General features: G+C 42.7%; 2 pseudogenes; both read left to right on the top strand.

The window, feature by feature from the left end:
• The first annotated feature begins 1,935 nt into the window (after nt 1–1,935).
• Nucleotides 1,936–4,599, top strand: LOC100962905 (annotated as a pseudogene).
• Nucleotides 4,600–4,649: 50 nt separating this feature from the next.
• On the top strand, nt 4,650–10,787 carry LOC111727525 (annotated as a pseudogene).
• The last annotated feature ends 775 nt before the right edge of the window (nt 10,788–11,562 follow it).

The following is an 11,562-nucleotide window of genomic DNA, read 5'->3' as shown; positions in this document are numbered from 1 at the left end:
TTGTCAAGACTAGTCTTGAATTATGCAAATTTCTAATTAAATGAGGCCCATGGGAACACATTCGTTACATAAAATGCAGCTTCCCTGAATACTGGTACGTAGAACATCTGGAGAAATAAGTAACGAACTTAACTGTAGTTACCTGTGGAAAGTGGAAATGAAGAGGGTGGCTATTACCTGTCCATGCTATAGACTTACAATTTTATCATTATTATATTCAATATGAAAAGATGTATAAAAGGAAACAATTTCTGATTTAAATAAATGTCTTCTTTTGATTTTTAAATAAAACCCCAAGTGTGTTTCAAATGCCAGGCAGATGGCAGGCAGCACACCCTAGGCAAGGCAGGAGGCATGTCATCCTCTGGCCAGATATCTGGTGCTCCATATGAAATAGAGGCAAAGCCAAAAGAATGTGAATTCCTCAGTCCTTCTGGCCCCAGCAATGTCTCCATTATGTCCAAAGTTTTTTACAGGCCCTCCCAGTACAGCAGTCTTTAGCCTAGCAAGCATGCATGCAGCCACTGAATAGCACAACCTGCTGACCTTATCCCCTATTCTTATCCTGGAGCTTCTATCAGCCTCAGAGGGAACAAATACCTGGAGAGGAAAAGTACTGTCAGAACTGATGAGAAGCCCCAGTGGAGTTCTGTGGCACCGTCCTACTGTGGCCCTCAGATCAGGCTACCCACAGCATTAATAGCAGCAGCTACCACATGAGAGCTTACTCTATTGCCAAACATTGTACTAAGTGCTTTATACACGTTATCATTTAATCCTCACAACCACCCTGAGGTGGGTGTAATTATTACACCATTTTATAAATGTGATAACTAAGACAGATAAGAAAATTTAAAGATACTTTCCCCAGGTGATATAATAAATGATGGATTTGAACTTATATCTGACTGAGGTGCCAATGCTCATGGCTTGTAACTATTGCTTCTGCCGTACAGTTGTGCCCTGAGGCAAAGCAGAGCTACACCCTCAATAGCTTACCTAAATTTCAATGGATTTATGTTAAGTGACTTGTGGCCTTTGAACCTAAATCATAATAAATTGCTAAGCTAGAGATGGACCAGATACGTAGAAATACTTTCTTTCCGTCTCCTCATTCATTTATGCATGCACACATGCATTTGATCAAATCTCTATCACAGTCTGCTTTGTCATCTGGTCACATACTAGATCAGGAGTGTATAAGCAAGTCTAAGGCCAGAGCTCTAAGTCCTTGTTAAATTAAGAGATCCTTACCTCTGTTAGTGACTAACATGCCATATGAGATCATCTATAGTCAGAAGGTAGAAACAAAAGACCAGAAATGGATATAAAAAAAAGGGACTCTAAAATTGGCAGCTCTAGGAACTAGAGTACATAGGTACCCTCAAATCCTGAAGTGAAGACCTACCTTGTATAAAGCACATGGCCTAAAAGAAACTAATGTGATATTTCTAGCCTATGCATGTGTAAATACTACAGAGAGCAAGAGGGCAGATATTTCCCTTGATTTCTCTGGGTTATCTGATTTGCTAGGTAGACTAAAAGCTCTTTGAGGTCAGAAACAAGTAGAACATCCCCAGTCTCTAGCTGGGGCACAGACCTAGATCTCAGTGAATGTTGGCTAAACCAACCTTTACCCATTCTGTCAAAATGAGGCACTTGATTTTGCTTTTCACTTAGTTTTATTGTTGTCCATTCAAAAAGGATTTCTGGTATATGTGCTCCATGCTAAGGAGAGAGGGGAATTCAAAGGAAATTGGCACTATTGTCCATGCTCTCTAGGGGCTTATGTCCATATTGGGAGATGAAATGAACCACAGGTACACAATAGAGTTACATAAAAATATTTGGAAATGCCCCACCTCGCTCACCCCACCCTTCACAGTGATCTTCACAGACTGGGCTGCAGGCGCTGGGCCCTGCAGTGGTGGTGCGATGTTTATGCAGGAAAAGAAGATCTTTGTGGGTAAGGTACTGTGCCTCCACATGCTGCAGACAGCACCAAGTGGCTGGAGGTGGCAACCAAGGGCACCTCAGTGGAAAAGCTCAAGGAGCTGTTGCCTCAAGCTCTGTCCTCATGGGAGCTTAGAAGACCCCAAAAGTGTAACCTGTCCCAAGTTAATTCATGCTGCTTCAGAGAGGGTGCTGAGTGACACAAAAACAATCTGAAAAGAGAATATCCACGACAGAGATATCCTATTATTTATTAAAAAGTGTGCTCCATCCTATAATTCCTCTACTAGGTATATATCCAGAAGACCAAAAATCATATTATAACAAAGATATTTGTACCAGAATGTTTATTGCAGTCCAATTCATAATTGCTAAGTCATGGAAGAAGCCCAAGTGCCCATCAACCCACGAATGCACCAATAAATTATGGTATATGTACACCATGGAATATTATGCAGCCTTAAAGAAAGATGGAGACTTTACCTCTTTCATGTTTGCATGGATGGAGCTGGAACATATCCTTCTTAGCAAAGTATGTCAAGAATGGAAGAAAAAGTATCCAATGTACATGGTCCTACTATGAAACTAATTTATAGCTTTTATATGAAAGCTATAACCCAATTATATCCCAAGTATATGGGGAAAGGGAGGGAAGGGGATGGGAAAGGTGGGTGGAGGGTAATTGGTAGGACCACACCTACAGTGTATCTTACAAGGGTACATGTGAAATTTACTAAATGTAGAATATAAATGTCTTAACACAATAACTAAGAAAATGCCATGAAGGCTGTGTTAACCAGTTGGATGAAAAAATTTCAAATTGTATATAAAACCAGCACATTGCACCCCATGACTGCATTAATGTACACAGCGATGATTTAATAAAAAAATAAAATAAAATAAAAATAAAAAGTGTGCTCCAGAGGCACTTCCAAAGATGGCTGAGGTTTCAGCAGAAGAAAACTAAAAACAAGACCAGAAAACTCCAGATAGAGACACTATCTTCCCAGAGACTGCCAACCTGCCCTCCTACAGTATAGACTGGGCCACAGTCCAGTCCAACATGAGAGATTTCCAGACAGAACTGCGGAAGATATTGGTGTCTCTCACCAAGGTGGTACAGAAGTTGTTAGCACTGAACCCAAACACAGTGGAATTGTTTAAGAAGGCAAAACGCTATGCTGGGTGAGGACAAGGACAAGGACAAGCGTGTGGATGAGGCTGCTCTGTAGCAGCTCATGGAGATGGGTTTTCCTAAGACCGGAGCTACAGAGGCCCTCCAGTCAAGCCACATGTCAGTGCCCCAGGCCATGGAGTAGTTGATCCAGCACTCGAAGACCCCACCATAGATGCACCTCTTACTGGCCAGGCCTCTCCCCCAGCTGAGGGGGCTGCTAGAACTAGAACAGACGATGAGGAGCCCAGGGATGAATTAACAGAGATCTTCAAGAAGAGTCAGAGGAAAAGAGAATTTCAGGCTGATGCTCAGGTACATGTTTGTTGCTAGACCTGTGGTGGTCTCCTCACTTGAGCCTGCCTTATGTAGAGGAAGCTGGTGCAACGTAGCCAGCTCCCTGGAGAAAGTAAAGCCGGGAAGTTTGCAGACAGGTTGGACTTGGGAGGCTTGAGTTCCCAAGTTCACCTGTAAGATACTCTCTCTTGAATCCAGGTGCTCAGATTTCCAACCAGTAGTTCATTAACATGCCTTCTGAAAAACTCAAAACTTTTTATTTCCTGTTCACTCTGCAGATGTCCCCTAGCCATTCCTATCGCCACAGAACCTCTGGACTTGGATAGGGCACTGACTGCCCAGGGACGTCCAGGGCTACATGACTTCTCATCATGGCCTCCCTATACAGCAGCAGTTCTCAACCTGTGGGTCGCAACCCCTTTTTAACAATGAAAATACATTGCGGCATTAGGAAGGTTGAGAACCACTGCTATACAGCTCCTGCTAGTCGTGAGAATTCCATGTAGCCTGGTCACGGAGTCCTCCTGGGATCATTCTGAGTTTGCTTCTGCCAGGGCTGACCAAGAGGGCCACCATCCAGGGGCAGCTTTTATTTCCACTGTCCCACTGGGGCCCCCACACCCACAGCACAGCCCCACAGCACCACAGCTGGGTCTTCCCTGCACAGGGCCCTGGGTCTTCTCATCTTTTCAGGGTACGGACTTGTAAAGGAGGGGTCCCACTCCCCACTCCCCACCTGGCACAGCCCACGTCCACTCCCTGTGTCAATGTCAGCTCCCCAGGCCCTGATGAGGCCTCCTGCCCTCCTTTTGTTTTCATCCCTTGCTTATTCCACTTCTTGTGAGCTTCACCGTGCCTTTAAAAGTATTTTTGTTTTATTTAATCCAGCATTTCTGGGTTTAGTAGGAGCTTGTCTTGTTGCCTTAGTCTTCCAGAGAGCCTATTAGGGGCAGGGCAGCTACTCAGTGGTTAGGCTTCATGCTCTCCTGTTTCTGGGTCCCTGTAGTCCATGGGGTTGTTAGTTCACACTCCTGTTTGCCCTCTGAGCCCTTTTGTGTTCAATACAGATGTTCACTCTTGATGTTCGCCTGCTCATTCTCCTAGGACACTGCTCCACTGCTGTCCTTCCTGTCTCCTCAGAGGTACACAGGTTCATAGGATGTCTTCTTGGGTGACAGTTGTAAAGTTGTCAGGGCTTGAGGGCCCTTTGATTCCCTTGCCGGTCATGAAGCAGGCAGCTGGCAGGGATAAGATGCTGCTATGTTCCCAGGAAGGGACAGGGCTTGCACCTGCCACCATGGTGGGCTTTCTGCTGCCTTGCCCCTCTCCCCAGCTATGGACAGGACATTGCTCAGGAGGTGCAGGGATACCTCCACCCTAGTGCCAGGAGAATCTTTTCCCCTTACAGGCCTGGAGGAGCAGGGGCTATCAGAGTGTCACCTTAAAAGTACTGGAGCATCAGTTTCTCAGGCTGAGTTGACATAAGGGGAGAGACTGGTTTTCACTGATGCTAACAGTAAAGGCCGCCCAGTCCCTGAATTCTGCCATGGATTCCTGGCTACGTGTTTCTCCAAAAATAAGACCTACCCCCAAAATAAGCCCTAGCAAGATTTCTATGCATTTGTTAAATATAAGCCCTACCCTGATAATAAGACCCAGTGATGGGTGTGCAGATATGCTGCATAGCTGAGTAGTATTCCGTGGTACAGATGCACCCGTTTTTTCGGTTTTTTGGTTTTTTGTTTTTGAGACATTTTTTGTCATGCATTTCGGCATGGAGAGAAGACATTCCCTGAAAATAAGCCCTAGTGTGTCTTCTTGAGATAAAATAAATATAAGACAGTGTCTTATTTGGGGGGAAACAGGGTATTTCATGCGGGGTATCCTTCTCCCAGCATTCACTGTCCGAGGCCCTGGGGTTGGGATGTGGCTCAGGAATGCAAGTGAAGTACACTGTGAGTGGGAACGTGGACTGTGAACTCAGTGGCTTCCTGCCTGCCACCCGCGAGGTCTTCCCATGGGGTTCTGAAACCTCTGATGGCCTGTCCAGACTGGGTGTGTTGGAAAGAACATGTCTGTAGAGCTGTGTTTTGTGATGTTGACAAGAGACACAGAGGGCTGTGTGGGCCCAGGGTTAGGTTGACTGCAGCGGGAGGAAAGAGGAAGGTGGGAGAGGACTGAGATTTCAGGGGGCGGGATTTGACCTTTGAAGGATTACGCCAACTGCCTGTGTACATATCATGAGAGAGGATGCCCAGAATAGTGGATTTTGATTCAGTGAGAAAGGGCTAGAGGATAAAATACTTCTGAGGAGGGAAGGCAGAGCCAGGTCCAGCCCCTTAGAGGCCCTAAACACTAAAAATTTTATGATCCACTCACACATCTCATTTTACTCAAAATAACATTTGAATTTTCAAAATGGCTTAACATTTACATGCATACTAGAGTTCAAATAATTTTTCTAGATCACTGTAACTTTTTATTTTTAAATAATTATAGATTCAAAAAAAGTTGCAAAGGTGGTATAAAGAGGTCCTATGTATCATTTACTTAATTTCTCCCAATGGTTACGTCTTAGGTAACTACAGTACAATCAGAGCCAGGAAATTGACACAGGTATAAAGTTGTCATTTTGTCATGTGTAGATAAGCATAACCACCACCACAATCAAGATACAGAACAATTCCATCACTACAAAGATCTCGTTCATGCTACCGGTTTAAAGTCACATCTACCAACCACCCTTCTACTATCCCTTGCCCCTGACAAACATTAATCTTCTCTCCATATCTATAATCTTGCCATTTTGAAAATGTTATATAAGTTACTTGCACAGCATGGGACTTTTTAAGATTTTTTTTTTTTGAGACAGAGTCTTAGCATGTTGCCCTCAATAGAGTGCCTTCATGTCATAGCTCATAGCAACCTCAAATTCTTGGGCCTAAACTATTCTCTTGCCTCAGCCTCCCAAGTAACTAGGACTACAGGCACCCACCACAATGCTCAGTCATTTTTTTGTTTCATTTGTCATTGTTGTTTAGTTGGTCAGGGCTGTGTTCGAACCCTCCACCCTTGGTGTATATGGCTGGCACCATAACCACTGTTCTAGGGGCACCAAGCCAGGGAGTTTTTAAGATTGACTTTTTCACTTAATATAATCTTCTTGTGATCTATTCAAGTTAAGTATATCAATAGTTCATACCTTTTTTTTTTTTTTTTTTTGGCCAGGGCTGGGTTTGAACCCACTATCTCCAGCATATGGGGCTGGCGCCCTACTCCTTTGAGCCACAGGCACTGCCCAATAGTTCATACCTTTTTGATGCTGAGTAGTATTCCATGGTACAGATGCACCAGTTTTTTCAGTTTTTTGGTTTTTTGTTTTTGAGACAGAGTCTCACTATGTCACCTGTGGTAGAGTGCCGTGGCATCACAGCTCACAGCAACCTCAAACCCTTGGGCTATTTTTTGTTGCATTTGTCATTATTGTTTAGCAGGGCTGGTCCAGGCCTTGAACCCACCAGCCCTGGTGCATACGGCCAGTGCCCCACTCACTGAGCTATGGACACCAAGCCACCAGGTTTTGACTATTACAGATAAAGCTGCAATAACAGCTATGTATAGATTTTTGTGTGGACATAAGTTTTTCATTTTTCTGGGACAAATGTCTATACTGCAATTGCTGGGTCAAATGATAAATGGCATGTTTAGTTTTTTAAGAAACTGACAATCTATTTTTTGGAGTGATTGCAATATTTTACATTCTTATCAGCAATGTATATGTGATTTCCTTTCTCTGTATCCTTTCCAGCACTTGGAATTGCCAGTTTGATTTTAGCTGTTCTTTTGTAAAATTTTTGTCATAAAATTTTAATTAAAATCCTTAGCCTTGTCAGTGCATGTGCAGGCGTATGTGGATATACATGTGTGAGTATCTCATTTTCATATTGGCCCTTAAGCATATGATTAGTATACCTTTTGGACAAATGATCCTAAATGGGATATTATTTGTCAGATCAGAGGGATGGACAAAGGGAGATAGAGTGTAATAAATAAAACTGTGGAGTTTTCACATATATATGGGAATTTGTTAAGTGATAAATTATGTGATATTTCAAATTAACACTGGGAAAATAAATGATTCAGTAAAGGATCTTGGGGAAACTGGAAAGCTATCTGAGAAAAATTAAGTTGATCTCTACCTCACTTCTTTTAATGTCAGATTTATCAAACAAAATAACAATACAAAAAGACAATAATTTGCAAAAAATACTTTGAAAGACAGAAGGTCTAAGTAAGTTGTTTTTTAATAAAAACTAAAAATGTTAAGAAATATACTGACAAATCCAAATTCATAATTTAAAACTTTGATACATAAAAAATATATACAAAGAAATTTTCACAATACTTCTATAATGTCTGAAATTTTAACCATAAACATGTATTACTGGCTCGGCGCCTGTAGCACAGTGGGTATGGTGCCAGCCATATACACCAAGACTGTCGGGTTCAAACCCAGCCCAGGCCAGCTAAACAACAACTGCAACAACAACAACAAAAAATAGCCAGGCATTGTAGCAGATGCCTGTAGTCCCAGATACTTGGGAGGCTGAGGCAAGAGAATTGCTTAAGCCCAAGAGTTTGAGGTTGCTGTGAGCTGTGACACCACAGCACTCTACCAAGGGCAACATAGTGAGACTGTTTCAGAAATATATATTACTCCTTCCATTAGTTTTAAAAGTTGCTAAATTGTTACATTGAACTTTAAAAAATTAAAAATTTTCTTCTTCAGATTTCATTATGAAAATGAAACATCAAGCCATAGAATAAGAGAAAATATGTAAATCTGACAACAGACATTTATCTAGAGTATATAAAAACACAACTCTACCAAGGGCAACATAGTAAGACTGTCTCAAAAAAAAAAAAAAGACAACTCAAAAAAAATTCAATTAAGACATGAGCAAAAAATGTGAACATAAACTTCAGAAAAAAAGATATATATATATGAATGGCAAATAATCATATGAAAAGACTGTCAACAAAGAAATGTAGATTAAAACCACAATGAGATACTACCTATACCCACTAGAATGGCTGAAATTAAGAAGATTGACAGTACCAAATACTGGCAGATGAGACACTCATACACTTGCAGATGGGAATCTAAAAAGATACAACCTCTTTGGGAAATTGTTTGCCTATTCCTTATAAATTTAAAAATACAATTATCCTATGACCCAAGTACATATGTGCTTCCTAAATTTTCTGTGCTGCATAATAAATTACTAAAAACTTAATATCTTAAAACAACACAAATTTATTCTCTCACATTTCTCATGGGTCAAGAGTCTGCTTGGGCTCTGGTAGGTCCTCTACTCAGGGTCTCAAAAGGCTCAAATTGAAGTATCAGGCAAGGCTGCAGTCTCATCTGAGAATTGAGGTCCTCTTCTAAGATTATGTGGTTGTTTACAGAATTCATATCTTTGTATCTGCATAATTTATAGCAGTCTGCTTCCTCCAGGCCAATAGAAGATTATCCCTCTATTAGACTCTTTTAAGGGCTTACCTAGTTAGACTAGGCCCATCCAAGATAATGTTCATTTGATTAACTCAAAGTCGACTCATTAGAGATTTTAATTATAGCTGAAAAAGCCCTTCACTTTTGCCACATAATGTACCCTAATCACTGGAGTGATAACCTTCCCATATGCACAGGTCTCACCCATATTCAATGGAGAGAATTATATAACAGATGTAAGCAGGGGGGCATCTTAGAGGCCATCTCATAATTCTGCCTATTACAAGTACTTACCTAAGATAAATCTTACATCTTTTGATGTTGTACTACAGTTTTTGAATACTGTATTCTAATGATAATGATCATGACTTTCTTTTGGCCTTTCAGTTTAGAAAGTTTCTACTGACTTAAATTCAAGTTCACTGATTTCTTCCTCAGCTGTGTGGAGTCCATTGAAAACATTCTACCATGAGTCCATTGAAAACATTCTTTATATCTATTACTGGGTTTCTTATTTCGAGTCCTTCCTTTTAACTATCATAATCTCCATCTCTGTTTACATTAACCATTTGTTCCTGCATGTTGTCTACTTTTTCCATTAGAGCTCTTAACAATTTTTTAACAAACATTCTGGTGTATATTGAGTATTACAATTTTAGTACAGACTTTCCCTTTTCTTTATTGTTGGGGATTCATTGAGGGTACAAAGAACCAGGTTACACTGATTGAATTTGTTAGGTAAAGTCCCCCTTATCATAGTGACCTATCCCCAAGAGGTGTGTCACACCCTGTGACCCCCTACCCTTAACATGTTTTTTTTCAGGATTAAGAGGAGTTTATTAATTTACCAGCAAATGAGGATGACAAAGACTACCATCTAAATGCTATCATCCTAAACATAAGCAGAAATACAGAGCCTTTAAAAGAGAGGGCCCTCAAGTCTAGGCTATTGTCATTAAACTACAGTTAATGGTTCTAATTGTCCCATTTCCAGCTAAGCAAAGCTATGATCTCCACCAACCTGGGATGCCCACCTAGACCTCCACTAGCCAGGCACCCAGCCTCCATCCCAAAAGTTCAGCGAGCCATCTCCTGCAGCACAAAGAACCGCCCCTCCTAACCACCATGCTGTGGCAGGGAAGCAGGTCTCTGTTCCCAAAAAGAGTGGGGAAAGTTTTAAAGAGACAAAAAAAATTGATGCTTTTTACTTAGACCATTCCCTCTATTAGATATTCCCCACACTCAGTTTCGCACTTCCATATTTGTGGGAGGCGCCAGAACCCACCTCCTATCCCAGAACCCAGACTCTGAGATTCATATCTCCCCCCCTCCCCTTGTCGCTTCCTGGGCTTGTCCTATTGGCTAATCGCAGCTGGGATGCCCAAAAGCGAAAGAGGGAGCTGAGGGCGGCTAGCAGGGACTAGAAGGCCAGGGGAGGACCAGAGCAGGTGCTCTGGTACTAGTGGCTGCTCTGTGAGGCGGCACTCAGCCATTGCTGAAGTGGGCCTCTGCAGCCTGCAGCAGGTTTGTGAACCAACCTGGGCCCAGCAGTTGCTGCAGGAGATGAAGACTCTCTTCTTGAATACTGAGTACCTGATGCCCTTTGTCCTCAACCAGTGTGGCTTCTTTCTCTACTACCTCACCTTGGCATCAACAGATCTGACCTTAGCTGTGCCCATCTGTAACTCTCTGGCCATTGTCTTCACACTGATTGTTGGGACGTTCCTTGGAGAAGATGTCGGTGGAAAAGAAGCAGTTGCTGGTATGGCACTCACTGTGAGAAGAATTACACTTTGCATCACAAGCTCAGTGAGCAAGACCCAGGGGAAACCTTCTACCCTTTGAGCAGATTGACTCCCACCTCCAGCTCTGCTATCTTCAGGAACCCCCTGGGCCATGAGGTGCCTGCAGCAAATACATGGACCTAGCACTTCCCTCTCTGAAGGGACAATAGCTACCTTTGGATCACAAGAAGGAAAGGTTTTTATAACCTTCAAGTGGTGTTCTGCTGCTGGGATTGGGCACAGGAGACTTTATGCTCACTCTCAGCAACCTTCACACCCAGCAGCTCTCTTCCTGTTGTCATCTCAGGCACCCAGCCCAGCCACCATGACCATGGCCTGATCTGGACTATCAGCGAAGCAGGTCCAATAGACTAGAACCTCAGCCACCTAGAAAGGGCCAGCTGCAGTCTTTGAACCAGAATGGCAAACTGGAGGCCTCTAGGGCTTAATCACTAGATACAGCTGGCTGAGAAGTGGGACTAGGGGAAGAACTGCATGAGAGTGGCAAAGGTTAAGAGAGGAAGTTTCCATCCGCCTGGCCCGTTCCCCCCTTGAGGTGGGCAGAAATCCTCACTACCATGGCTCAGCGCCCGTAGCTCAGTAGTTATAGTACCAGCCACATACACTGGGGCTGGCAGTTTCAAACCCGGCCTGGACCTGCTAAACAACAATGACAACTACAACAAAAAAATAGCCATGCATTGTGGTGGGTGCCTATAGTCCCAGCTACTTGGGAGGCTGAGGCAAAAGAATCACTTAAGCCCAAGAGTTGGAGGTTGCTGTGAGCTGTGACACCACCATGGCACTCTACCAAGGGTGACATAATGAGACTCTAT

Source organism: Otolemur garnettii, unplaced genomic scaffold, assembly GCF_000181295.1.
Source record: "Otolemur garnettii isolate 467f Iridium unplaced genomic scaffold, OtoGar3 scaffold00110, whole genome shotgun sequence".
NCBI classification, from domain to species: domain Eukaryota; kingdom Metazoa; phylum Chordata; class Mammalia; order Primates; family Galagidae; genus Otolemur; species Otolemur garnettii.
This window is presented reverse-complemented; position numbering and strand designations above follow the sequence as displayed.